This window comes from Mus caroli, unplaced genomic scaffold (genome assembly GCF_978045245.1).
Source record: "Mus caroli unplaced genomic scaffold, Mus_caroli_1 scaffold_12, whole genome shotgun sequence".
NCBI lineage: Eukaryota > Metazoa > Chordata > Mammalia > Rodentia > Muridae > Mus > Mus caroli.
Window position 1 is genome coordinate 82615637 of NW_028227267.1, and position 14444 is coordinate 82630080.

The following is a 14444-nucleotide window of genomic DNA, read 5'->3' on the forward strand; positions in this document are numbered from 1 at the left end:
AATCCCCATCAAAATTCCAACTCAATTCTTCAACGAATTAGAAAGTTCAATCTGCAAAATCATCTGGAATAACAAAAAACCTAGCATAGCAAAAACTCTTCTCAAGGATAAAAGAACCTCTGGTGGAATCACCATGCCAGACCTAAAGCTTTACTACAGAGCAATTGTGATAAAAACTGCGTGGTACTGGTATAGTGACAGACAAATAGACCAATGGAATAGAATTGAAGACCCAGAAATGAACCCACAAACCTATGGTCACTTGATCTTCGACAAGGGAGCTAAAACCATCCAGTGGAAGAAAGACAGCATTTTCAACAAATGGGGCTGGCACAACTGGTTGTTATCATGTAGAAGAATGTGAATCGATCCATTCCCATCTCCTTGTACTAAGGTCAAGTCTAAGTGGATCAAGGAACTTCACATAAAACCAGAGACACTGAAACTTATAGAGGAGAAAGTGGGGAAAAGCCTTGAAGATATGGGCACAGGGGAAAAATTCTTGAATAGAACAGCAATGTCTTGTGCTGTAAGATCGAGAATTGACAAATGGGACCTCATGAAACTGCAAAGCTTCTGCAAGGCAAAAGACACCATCAATAAGACAAAAAAACCACCAAAAGATTGGGAAAGGTAGAACAGTAATGGCTTGTGCTGTAAGATCGAGAATTGACAAGTGGGACCTCATGAAACTACAAAGCTTCTGCAAGGCTAAAGACACCATCAATAAGACAAAAAACCACCAACAGATTGGGAAAGGATCTTCACCTATCCTAAATCATATAAGGGACTAATATCCAATATATATAAAGAACTCAAGAAGGTGGACTCCAGAAAGTCAAATAACCCCATTAAAAAATGGGGCTCAGAACTGAACAAAGAATTCTCACCTGAGGAATACCGAATGGCAGAGAAGCACCTGAAAAAATGTTCAACATCCTTAATCATCAGGGAAATGCAAATCAAAACAACCCTGAGATTCCACCTCACACCAGTCAGAATGGCTAAGATCAAAAATTCAGGTGACAGCAGATGCTGGCGAAGATGTGGAGAAAGAGGAACACTCCTCCATTGTTGGTGGGATTGCAAGCTTGTACAACCACTCTGGAAATCAGTCTGGCGGTTCCTCAGAAAATTGGACATAGTACTATCGGAGGATCCAGCAATACCTCTCCTGGGCATATATCCAGAAGATGTCCCAACCGGTAAAAAGGACACATGCTCCACTATGTTCATAGCAGCCCTATTTATAATAGCCAGAAGCTGGAAAGAACCCAGATGTCCCTCAACAGAGGAATGGATACAGAAATTATGGTACATTTACACAATGGAGTACTACTCAGCTATTAAAAAGAATGAATTTATGAAATTCCTAGCCAAATGGATGGACCTGGAGGGCATCATCTTGAGTGAAGTAACACAATCACAAAAGAACTCACACAATATGTATTCACTGATAAGTGGATATTAGCCCAAAACTTAGGATACCCAAGATATAAGATACAATTTGATAAACGCATGAAACTCAAGAAGAATGAAGACCAAAGTGTGGACACTGTGCACCTTCTTAGAATTGGGAACAAAACACCCAGGGAAGGAGTTACAGTGACAAAGTTCGTAGCTGTGTTGAAAGGATGGACCATTTAGAGACTGCCGTATCCAGGGATCCATCCCATAAAGCTTCTAAACGCTGACACCATTGCATACACTAGCAAGATTTTGCTGAAAGGACCCAAATATAGCTGTCTCTTGTGAGACGATGCCGGGGCCTAGCAAACGCAGGAGTGGATGTTCACAGTCAGCTATTGGATGTATCACAGGGCTCCCAATGGAGAAGCTAGAGAAAGTACCCAAGGAGCTAAAGGGATCTGCAACCCTATTGTTGGAACAACATGATGTACTAACCAGAACCCCGGAGCTCTTGTCTCTAGCCGCATATGTATCGAAAGATGGCCTAGTCGGCCATCAATGGAAAGAGAGGCCCATTGGACTTGCAAACTTTATATGCCCCAATATAGGGGAATGCCAGGGCCAAAAGAATGGGAATGGGTGGGTAGGGAAGTGGGGGGCGCTATGGGGGACTTTTGGGATAGCATTGGAAATGTAATTGAGGAAAATATGTAATAAAAAATATTAAAAATTTAAAAAAAGTTAATTCTAATGTGGGGATCAGTTATTCCCTCAGAACTGTATAATATATGATTAATAGAAAGGGTTTTCTTTTTTCCCTTTACTTTCATTTTCCTCTGGAATTCGGGGATTAAAGAGAATGTAACCCATCCTTACACTCACAGCCGTCAGGATATAGAGTACTGAGGAAATGCCTTCCCCTAAGAAAGTGGAGTTCATGTGATGTACAGAGGGATGTGACCTCATGAGTCCATACACTCCATATAGCACTCTTCAGGAAAGGTGAACTTGTGTTTCCTGTCTGCTTACTTGTCATAGATATTTAAAGCACCAAAATTCACAGAAACATTTTCCTTAAAAAATAAACTATGAACAAAGTATGCAAATGTTTAAGTAAATTCTCTTTAAGGTGATAAATAGAAAAAATGTCTGCAAGGTCTTTAACTTGTGAGATTTATCTTCAGAAAAAGAAGTAAAATGTTAAGAGGGGGTCGTTTTTCTATGTTTTTAACATCTGTTAGATTTCTCAGAAGTATTTGTGGTTCTCACCATTTTAAAGCGTGTTTTCCACATGTTTCTTCTCTAGTATCACATCTTCTTTCTCAAGAACAATGCCCAGTGCTACAGACACACACACACACACACACACACACACACACACACACATCTGCATTCGCATCTCAACATATAGTTCTAACAAGACTTCTTTAAAGCGTATTGTATTTTCCTGACTGATTTCAGTTGTATTCATTTCATTATCTCCAGTCATTTCCCATTTCCTAAATTTCTTGCCTCAATACATCTGACACTCTTCCAGGTTCTACTTTGGAATAACCTGCCTATCCCTGCTCTGCAGCAGCCCCTGCTGGCAAAAGACACATCTCTGATATGCCTGGGCTTTCTCAGCTGTGCATGTCAAACTTGGTCCTTCATCCCCAGGGAGCCATGCCTCGGTCTAGCCACAAGTGACCATAGTCTAGCCAGGAGTGACTTAACAGTCAGAAGATCCTGGAGCCAGGCTGTGTGACATCTGCAGGGTAGCAGCTGCACATTGTTACCAGGATGGAAGGAGAATGCCAGATGAATGAGGAAGTTCAGCACGACTTTTTGTTTGTTTCTCCAACACATTAAAAAAAAATGAAGCTGTGACTAAAATGATAAAAGGAAATCAATGCAGAAAAACAGACCACCTGAAAATCTTCTCTTGAAGCACGCGTGGTGACATGATGTCAAAGAGGCATTCTTTTCAGGGAGAAGGCATATTAAATTATGTTCGCACTGACTGCTCTTCCAAGGACTGTTGATAGATGCTTAGGAGAGGAAAATATCCCTCTCTGCTTGACCTTAAAAGCTGTCTTACCCCAGGCTTTAGACGTTCAAATCGGAGCATAAAACATTCTTTCATTGATCCCATAAAGTATTTTCAAGCTGTTCCCTTTAGCTTTTCCTTATCATTTGCCAATGCATACAGACAAGGCATGGGTGCACATAGATAGACAGATAGATAGGTAGTTAGGTAGGTAGGTAGGTAGGTAGGTAGATAGATAGATAGATAGATAGATAGATAGATAGATAGATAGACAGAAAAATAGATGGAGGTATAGATATATTGATTCTGAGCTGAAGAATGAATATATTCATCATTCAGTGTGACAGAAGCAGAGTGGAGTATACTCAGGTGATTGCAATTTGCTTTGCCATGTACCCATGAAAACTCCTGGCAGTGGAAAGAAAACTGAGCAGGCAGGTTATGATAATAGAAAGAGCTGCTTTTCTCACATTCATCATTACATGTAAGCCAATCTTTCTAAAGACAGTGAAATGCATACATTTGTAAGAAATACACTACTCCTCTAAGGCTGGATTGAAAAGATAACAAGACTGGAGAATCAATCTACATGAACTCAAATTATGTTGTGGGAAAAAAATACAGGATGTTGATTGGGAGAAATGAAGGACATAAGAACAATAGGTGACAGGAAACAGGGACCAGAAGACTCTGGCTTCAAGATTTGTAGTATGTGTCTATTTTAGTACAAGGAAATGTATCCTTAAGAGGAAGGGCGAATAAGCATTAAACAATGGAAGAAACGTTATATTTTTGTACACAATCTCAACAGGAACTGCATCCTTCAGTAGTGTGACCTCAGAGTTCTCGCTACTCCACGTTGATGAATGGTGTCATTTTATCTTATATTTAATATGGAAAATCAAGTGTAATTTTTTCTTGAGAGATTGTTATGCAGGTAGGGAGTCCTGTAGGTCAGCCTATGTTTGTTTAAGGCACCTTGCTTAGCCATATCACATGATGGGCAAGCCCGAGTACCAGTGGCCACCAAGGCATTAATGATGAGACAGTATACATAAGCAAATCTCCACAGTGTCACTTTGCTTTCCCCATCTGAAAATAAAATTTACCTGAAGAGCCATATAATGTCACAATTCAGGATGATAAAACTGAGCACCCTCTTAGGCAAAGTGTTCAAGTTGAGATTTGGAAAGAAAAACAAAACAAAAAAAGACAAGAAGCTAACACAAAACACTGTATGTTCCCTCAATAGACAAAATAAACTTTCAAGTAGTGACAAAAGGCTTTGCCTTATGTTACCATAAGTGAAACCTTAGCTTGGCATGTCAGCGCACGGTTGAGAAACTGTCAAATCATCTGCCCTTCCTATGTAACTCAATTTGGTAGGCTCTAAAAAAATAAAAAATAAAATAAAATAAAATAACTACCCCAAAATATCACTTCCATAAAACCATGCAAAAACATCACTCATGTAATATCATCTCAGCAAGAGGAAGGCTCTAGAAATTATTCATTGTTAATGAATTAATAATAAAAGTAGTATATTTATGTGCTTTTGTGTGGTTAAAAAAATTAAGTAAGGTCTCATTATGCCAATGAGTACATGTTCCTTTGACAACCTCCTTGGCAGTGATTTTAAAAGTTGAATCTTGGGGGCAGGGGGAAATGTCATGAGATCTCAGCTTATTAAATTTTGTAAATCATAAGGCTTGTCTGCAAATGCAGAGCACTGAAGCTGATTTAGTTGTTGGCCTAGAAACTCTGCTGTGGGGACCATTAAACAGGTCCAGAGTTTAAGTTGCACAGTAAATTATACTCCAAAGACACAGAGACTTCACATCCTGTTTCTCGCTATATCTCAGAAGTCCTACGAGACAGGGTCAAGTTTTCACAGTGAGCCACCAGTGTAGCTGCTCTTGATGGAACTGAATCCATCGGGGACTACTGTCAAGTTCTGTGAGTTTTAATATAAAAAATGGAAAACTAAATTAAATTAGGCTTTTTCTCTATTTGAACAATCTTCACAGCCGGAATGGATCGAACCAATATTCTTTTTAGGTGATTCCAGCTTATACAGTTCACTTTCAACAAGTTCCCATGATTAGAAATAGCAAGAACAATGTGCTTGGTAGTTTAAAAATAAATGTTTATCATTTTTAATCTTTTCCCTTAGAAGGAATAATGAATTGTCTGTAGCTACTATGACAAAACAAAACAAAAAACCCTTTAAGACCACAAATAAATGAGCCCATAAAGAAAGCAAAATCATATGATTTTATAGAGAAATATACTTATTTTAATGAAGTAGCTCAAAACGTAATTAGACTGACAAGTATGCAGTCTTCAGGGTAGACTAACAGCTGATGGAGATCAAGAATAAGCTGGTCTCACAGCTGGAGGCCAACATGCAAGAGTGAAAAGTCTTAGACCTGCTACACTCGGACTTTTGCTTTTGTGAGGCCCTTTAACTCACTGAAGGGTCTCACTTGCATTCTGGAGGGCACAGAGATTAATTCAAGTATACAGGCTTAATTGTAAATTCTGCCCAGAAACATCCTCACAGAAAATACCTCCTACAGCATGTCCCCTTAAAACTGAATATCAGTTTCACCTTGACAAAATGACTTAAATCTTGAGGCATTTTGAAGTGTAAAACCTTAAGTGTCCAGTGGATGTTACATGCTCAGCTCTATGTTTGCCATTAATCTTAGTGACCTGAGAGAATTGAACAGACTTCTATAATCACTGAGTTTATTCACACACACACTGTATAGATATGCATAATACCACATTGAAACTTTCATGTATATAAAAAAAGACCCCCCTCCAGTCTTTGCACTCAGTGACACAATTATACATTTGGAGGTATAATGTTTTTCTCTTTATTTTTATTATTATTATTATTATTATTATTATTATTATTATATTTATTTCAAAAATTATGGAATGCTTCACGAATTTGCACAGGGGCCATGCTAATCTTCTCTGTATCATTCCAATTTTAGTATATGTGCTGCCGAAGTGAAAGAAACATGATGAAATTAATCACTCTTTGTAGTAATTCTGTCATGAAACTTTCTAATGTTCTGTTTCTGTGAAATGTAAGCTGCTCACTGGTGGGTAAGAGCTTACTCAGTTATTTAAAGTTAGACTAATTCTTAAATATCTTTCCCTTAAAAGCTAAAGTTTTGAAAGTTTCAAATATTCAACTTCTTAAAGTTAACCACTTCATTAAAACTAGCTAAGAGATTATTTTAAACACATAAAGAGAAATAGTTTAAATTCTGTAGTATAGGTTTATCTTGTTTATATTTTGAAATTTTCCTATTCTATAGCTGGTAAATAATCATAACATTTAAGTGACTGAAAACAAATATCCAGATTGCCCCTGGGGTTATGGTTTTTAAATCATCATAAGAAGAAAACCATCGTATTCAATATGACTGTGGATGGAGTTCTCATCATAGCAGGCATTTTATAAATGACGGTCCATGATCAGCACAATGCAGCCCATTCCGTAGACCTCATAAGCATGAAATCTTCACATAGTTTTCATGGCAAATTAGCCTCAACCAATTGCTGTTGGTAATTCAATATTTATGAAACCATTCTCACAGCAAAAGAAAATTAATGTCAATCATTTATTGAGCCCTCCCTATTGCCATTAGAGATTCTTAGTACTCGGTACTCTTACAGTGTGATAGAACTCAACAAATCATTCTCAATTAATTTTTTTTTAAATTCCCACTTGGATTTTATTTTATGTTAAGATACAAGACTCAAGTCTGGCAGATATGATTAAAATGTGGCTTGATATCAATAGAAAAAGGAAAGGGCAGAAATCAATACTGTGAAAGCTAATAAAGACAAATGTTCTCTGATTCACTGGGGAAGAAATAATGGATGCAAAATTGAATATGATTCAGCAGTGTAACACTGTCACCAAAAGGCAAGTTATATCGGATTGCATTAATAGACATATCATGTAAAACAAGAAGAGTGATTTTTCAACAGCAGCCCTTCCACACCATTGGCCCAAACTGGGAAGTTCCTTCACTTTGAGACTCAACCATCACACGAACTGAGTACAGTTCATGAGAGGAAACTTTTTAAAGCACAAAGATAAATAAACAAGTGAGAATAGATAGTAGACTGTTAGAAAAGGAAAACCACACTAAGCACAAAGTTCTCTTTACGTCTGACTTTCAGAGGTAATGGAAACTGAATCTATGTTCAGTTCAAGAAAAGTCCACTAAAAGAGGCCATGATCACAGAAGCATGTGATCTGTACAGGAAACAAGCCTTGGAAGCGAAGATGCATTGCATTTTTTCCCAAGCAATAAGTTTCATTAAACAGAAAGAAGAATATTTCACAGATAGCCAGGAAATTATTCAATGGAGACTCTGGGTTCTTGGCCTCGGATATACTCAAACTAACCAGGATAATTATCACTTTCAAAGGTGATTTTGATTAATAGTATATGATGAAGGACATCTTCAAATATTTCTTGGTCCATATGACATTCTCTATATTCAGAATAACTGGAAGAGCAAAACTGAAAACTGTATGTGTGGAGGAGCAGTCCAATGTTACAAAGCACATGGGCCACTCATCCCCCACATTTCCATAAGAAACTCTTTAGATTGAAATGACAGAGGACAACTATGACTACTTTTGTAGAGAACCTAGCCTGTACTAAGCCATTTCCTACTTTTTTTTTTGTAATTAAAACTCAATTTAGACAGGCATGGTGGCACACGCCTTTAATCCCAGCACTTGGGAGGCAGAGGCAGGCGGATTTCTGAGTTCCAGGCCAGCCTGCTCTACAAAGTGAGTTCCAGGACAGCCAGGGCTATAGAGAGAAACCCTGTCTCAAAAAAACAATAAATAGATAAATAAATAAATACCAAAAAACCCCTCAATTTAGTATTCCAACAGTTTTAAGAGATATGCTCTATCATCCTATTAATCTGTTTTACAAATCTAAATCTCAAGAATAGGAGAGCCCAAATATTTTTTACCTATACATTTGCAGACTTGAGATCAAGATTCCAAATTCCTGTAGACTAGCCATGCATCTCAGAAAGCTACATTGTCTGTTAGTCACCTGTGAGCATATGACAAAGTGTGAAATGAGCTAGTGTCCACAGCTAGGATGGTACCTTATATGACAGTAGATAATAGCAGTCATTGACCATAGGGAAAAAATTATGAAGCATAAAGAGAAAATTAGAATATATATTTAACATATATATATATATGTGTGTATGTATATGCCAAGAAACATTACCTTTTCAGACTTCCTAAAATTCCAAGTAGTTTTGATTTTTGCCTTTCTGTGATAATTTTAGAAAACTTTTTCTGAATGCTGAGTATTAAATTAAGTTCTACAAACTCTGAGAGCATGTGATTTACATAAATCACAACACTGCTTTGGAAACATCACACTAGGGGGCTTCAAAGTGAGTATGTAATTTCTCTCTAATATAGATTAATTTAATATTTAATTTCTGACTAATGTAGATTAATCTCATTAATAGGGGCAGCTAACTAAAAAAAAATCATATTTCCCCAGTTTTGCATCTCTTGTGTCTCATGGAAAGAGCAGACAATTGGAAGTGGGAATTGAAAAGCAATCCAGAACATGGCCACAATTATGACAATTACCTAAATTGTCTCACTTATGGTATAAACGTAAGTGATTCAGAAACCTTATTCAAAGATGCATTCATGACATAAGAATATCTAGCTGCAAAACACACTTTGCATTCATATTGCCTCATAAAAATTCAATGATTTTAAGTAAGTTCCCCTGGCCCTCAGAGCTTCCAGATAGTTCCATGTGCCTTGCTATCCTCTTTTGCTTCTTTTTCTCTATTATATGAACTAGATTCATTGAAATCATACTTCATTTATTTCTTAATAATGGGACAAAATGACAAAAGTGTGATCTTAGAATAGTGGAAAGGCTCTCATCTCCATCACTGCTGTACATGGCTAACAATAGTCGTACTGGGGGTATTTCCCCAGTTTCCCTGTTATTTTATGCTCCACGGTCTAAACCTTGGAGATTGATTTCTTTCATAATGGTTCATTTATCTGCCTCTTGTAGATAAAATTTTACAAATAACTAGTTAGACTCGTTTTTCTCAAGGTATTTTTTTTTTCAAAAGTCCTGTATGACAGATAAAACTTTTCTCCAACCCAAACTAAATGCTCTTGCATGTAATACTAGGACGTGGGTGGATTTAACATTACAGTCAGAAAATAAGGCAATTTCTCTGAGTTCTCAATCTCAAGGCTTCCCAAAGCTAAAATGAAGCAAAACCAATTATAATACTTTCATTCAAAGCTTGCTTTCTATTGTTCTTCACGGTATATCCAGGATTGACAAAACATTGTCCAAACCTAGGTGCATACCAACTGTTAGTTCTGATACTAGTTATCTATATACTTTGCCAACTTGATCCTGTGTCCTTTCTATGTATTTAACTAATACTTTTATTATTGCAGTATGACTATGAATGTTAGAGAGTAAATCAAGTTATTACAATGTTGTATATAGCAGATACCCAGTGAATTGTGTCTTTTAAGGTTATGTACATAGACTTGGGAGATAGTTCAGGCAGGAAACTACTTATCTTGCTGACATAGTGACCAAAGTTTGATTCTCAAGAACTCATGTAAAGAAAAAAATTAGTTATGTTGGTACACACTTGTGATGCCAGTGTCAAAGAGGCAGACACAGATAAATCCATGGCACTTGCTTATTGCCAGCCTAGCATATATGGCTCACTCCAGGCCTGTGAGAGACCTTATCCCAAAAAATGAAGGTGGCAGTTTCTAAAGAATGATACTCTGTGGTGATGCCTGACCCTCCCTCACAGCATGCACAGACATGTACAAAACGCCCATCCACACATGTGAAAACAAAAAGAGATTTATATGCACATTTAATAAGATGTTAAAGAGATGGAGGAAAGACAAGAAAATACCAAAATAAAGCAGTGATTCTTGAACAGAAAAAAAAAATGTAAAAGTTTGTATTGCAAAGAATTCTGCCATGCTGCTATGCTTATAGGCCTCTTTTGTGCCTCTGAGACTTCTGCAGTGATAGAGAGTACCATTGAAGAAAGAGTCCAAAGCACCATAGTTTCCAGCCTAGATTCTTGGCTTTGAATTACTTTCCAAATAAGACCTTGTTTAAAGGCTAGGGAGATAGATGGCTAAACAGTTAGAGCAAAATGTCCAGAGATTGGATTCTCAGAACCATCTTAATGCTTCATGGATATTATGGTTTATTTTAATTTGATGCAATTTAGGCATTTTCTAGATCAGGTGACCTATGGGCATGTCTGTGGTGTTTGTCTTGGCTATATAATTGATGTTAGAAGACAGTCTAGTGTGAATGGCACCATGCCCTTGGTTTTGGGTCCTAGACTATGACAAGGAGAAGGTAAACTGAGCAGTAAGTCATATGCAATGATTTTCTCTGAGTTCTTGACTGTGGATGTGATTAGATGTTTCATGTTCTTGCCTTAACTTTCTTGTAATGATGGATTATAACCTGCAACTGAGATCTAACAGAAACCCCTTTACCCCTCAATTGCCTGTTATCAAATGAATGCTATCATAGCAACAAAACTGAAAGTAAGACAGTGGGCATGGAAGCTGACCTATAATTCCAGCCTTGAAGGCCAAAAGACTGAGAATTCCCAGAGCAAGCAGGCCAATAAAATCAGCCTTATTGGTGAGCTCTGGGTTCGAATGAACCAGCCTCTAAAGCAATAATAGGGTGAATGGTACAGGGGATATTATTGATATCAAACTTGGACATCTGCATGCTACAGCACATGCATAAACAAGTATATGCACAGAGAGACGGGGGGGGGGAGGGATCAGGAGAGGGATACTGGGTTACATCTGTGCTACACGGTGCATGCTAGGCAGAAATGAGGAACCGCTAGGAACTGATAGCTGACTCACTAGCTCCAAGGTTGGTAAGAGGCCCTGCCCATCAAGAAAAGCAGCTGTACTTCCACCTAACATTTCCAGAATAGTTTAATTCAGCGAGTGAATTCTCATGTCCCTTTGAATGTTAAACACAGGAGAACCGATCACGGGAGGGGTCAGGGAGTGAACCTGAAAAACAAACTGATTACTTAACTCTAAAGTACACAACATGGAGTTTCATGCAACTTAATATGCCATCTAACAAAAGGACAATCTTATTTCTCACTTCTTCTCCAGCACATTTGACTACATCTTCAAACATTCTATTGGTGTATTTCCTAGCAGACAAATATATAAATATTTTATCCAGGTAAAGATAATTCTCTGAGATTTCAAAGATTCATTTCTACATTAAGTTGGGAAAATACTAGAATGCCTCAAAACAGCTATCCATAATTTCTCCCACAATAAAACTTTCAGTGAGCTGTCAGTAAGATAGCTCAATGGATAAGAGTGCTAATTTCTCTCACAGAGTACCAGACTTGAGTTTCAAATACTTATATTAAGTGTCTTACAACTGCCTGTAACTGAAACTCTAATAGGAAGAAGACACTATCTTCTGGCTTCCAGGGACACCCATATGCATATGTATGTGCACATATGCACATTTTAAAAAAGAAAAGAAGAAAGGAACTTTTTAACTGACTTAAATATGTATATTTATCAAACCCCCAAGAGGTTAATTTTATTTCTTGCTTTTATAATATCTATCATATTCCCTTTTCCATAGAGACATAAGCTTTATGTTCTATATTTTCAATGCATAACACAAATTCTTTGATTTCTCCCCTTTCTCATAATTATTCAGTCAATAGGCTCAATTCCATTGAATCTAATTATTCTTCATTACTTAAATGCCTAATTTCCTTTTTATCTCAATTATATTCATCTAAGACATTCATTTCTTATTATTTATATCAGCACTTCCCTTTTCTCATTACCCAACTTATAGTGCACGAACAGTGGATGCAAGAATCCAATAAAGCATTCAAAAACTTCTACAAACACTTCCAATAACACAAACCAGTTGTCATCATACCAAAGTCTTCCAGAAGACTGCAATAGATGTCACCAGCAGAAATCAACTGCAGCTTGCCAGCCACAGCAAAAACAAACAAGCAAACAAACACCTAGAAGAGCATGGGCGTGCTCAACAACAGAACAGTGAAGCACGGATGAGTTTCAACAGCAGGCAGTAACTATCCAGAGACAAGAAACACCTGTGACCAATACCACCTTCCTTTCAGTGTTCCAGGAGGAAGTGTCCATCATGTCAGGCTACCTGCTATGACACAGAGCTCAAGTTGAGAAGATGACATGGGGTTAGATGCCTATGTTTTCTCTATGAGATGGCAGAAATATGGGGTCAACCAGTGAGGTGTCATGAGGTGGGAGGTAGACTTGCCAATGTGCAATTAAGGGTCTCATTATGTTGACAAGGCACACATGGGTGTTTAATATATACTTGAGTCAAACTAAATTAAGCTTCAGAGGGAGAGAGGGAAGAAGGAAAAGAGGGAAGGAATGATAGAGAGGAAAAAGAAAGAGGAAAGGAAAGGGCCACGGATCTCAGAGTCACTCATGGTAAATTTTAATGAAGAATATCAGTTAAGCATCACTTTTTATTTCAATACAATGAAGGAGGAATGTCAAGTCATCAGCTTTTGTGGTGGCTTTCATACTGACTTTGAAGGCAGTTTTTAAAGGAAGTTCAACAATGATCATCCAAAGTGACCTGGATATTGGTATAATCTAGAGTTTCCCTATGGGGCATATTCAAGAGGTCATTTGAATACTTGTGTCCTGATAGATAGGCTTCTTAAAACCTCATTTATGATTGTATATTTTACATTTTTCCTCAAATTAATTTGTTTGTATCTACAATGTAAGGCAATAGGAGTGCCAAGAGAAAGGCAGGAGGGATATCAACTTAATCATAACAAGTTTAATGATATTTAAAGATCAAGTATAATTTTAAGGACCAATGGAGTTTTTCAAATATATTTTCAAAGGAAGCTAAGAGCTACAGCAATAGTTGCCATATATCTGACACTGGCTATAACTAGGAATATGCATTTTGTCCATCATACTGGCAATGACTGGCTACATACAAAATTTCTCCAATTTTACAGATTAGAAAGCTGAGGGTCAGATAGGTTGAATTGCCAAATGTACAATAAAGCAAATCCATGATCTGAATCCCAGTCCTATCAATGCCACCTGTGGCCAAAAGCAGCAGAAGAAAACTAAGCCAAGCATCCCTTCAAAGACATTTATCCTGTATCTATATATCCAAAGTACTCACATGTGAACCAGTCAACGCATGTTCCAACTGATGCTAATCTCAAAAAGTCATGAATAATTAAATCATCTTTTAAGGTTTTCCTTTTTAAATATATGTATTTAGCTAAGTTAAAACAACATAAGTATCTATCATCAGAAGATGGAACAACAAAAAAAAATGTCTTCTATAAACACAACAGAATACTTTTGAGCCTTAAGGTGGGAGGGGGTATCTTATCATTTGAAAGGACATGGCCAAAGCAGAAGGACATTATACTAAGTGAAATAAGACAGGCCTAAAAAGACACATTGCCATGATCTCACTTGCATGTCAGAGCTACCAAAAAGCTGAAGTATAGAATCTGGGAATGGTTATGAGAAACACTGATACTCTCTTCATAAGAAAAGTTCTGAAAACTTGGTAGCAAAAACAAGACAGATTTATGTCCAGTTCTGCAGAGTTTGAGCATCAGGAAACAGTAGCATTATATATCTAATAACATGCTTCTGCCCCCTGAATTCTTGGTTGACTGAGTTCTTCTGGGAGGTAGAGCCTTCCCATTTGTCTAGCATAGTCTCCATCCCAAATCCCTAGTCCTCCTGGGCCTCAAGAAGCCCTTTGAGAATGAGTGGGATTAGTTAAGAAACAGATTGTATCGAGTACTTTTGCATTGATAATTCATAATCGAAATTGGTCTAAAGTTCTCT

The 14444-nt window shown here is 37.4% G+C and overlaps 1 pseudogene; it reads right to left on the reverse strand.

Moving 5' to 3' along the window:
• Window positions 1-6374: 6374 nt before the first annotated feature.
• LOC115029382 (U6 spliceosomal RNA) lies at window positions 6375-6470 on the reverse strand (annotated as a pseudogene).
• Window positions 6471-14444: the final 7974 nt, after the last annotated feature.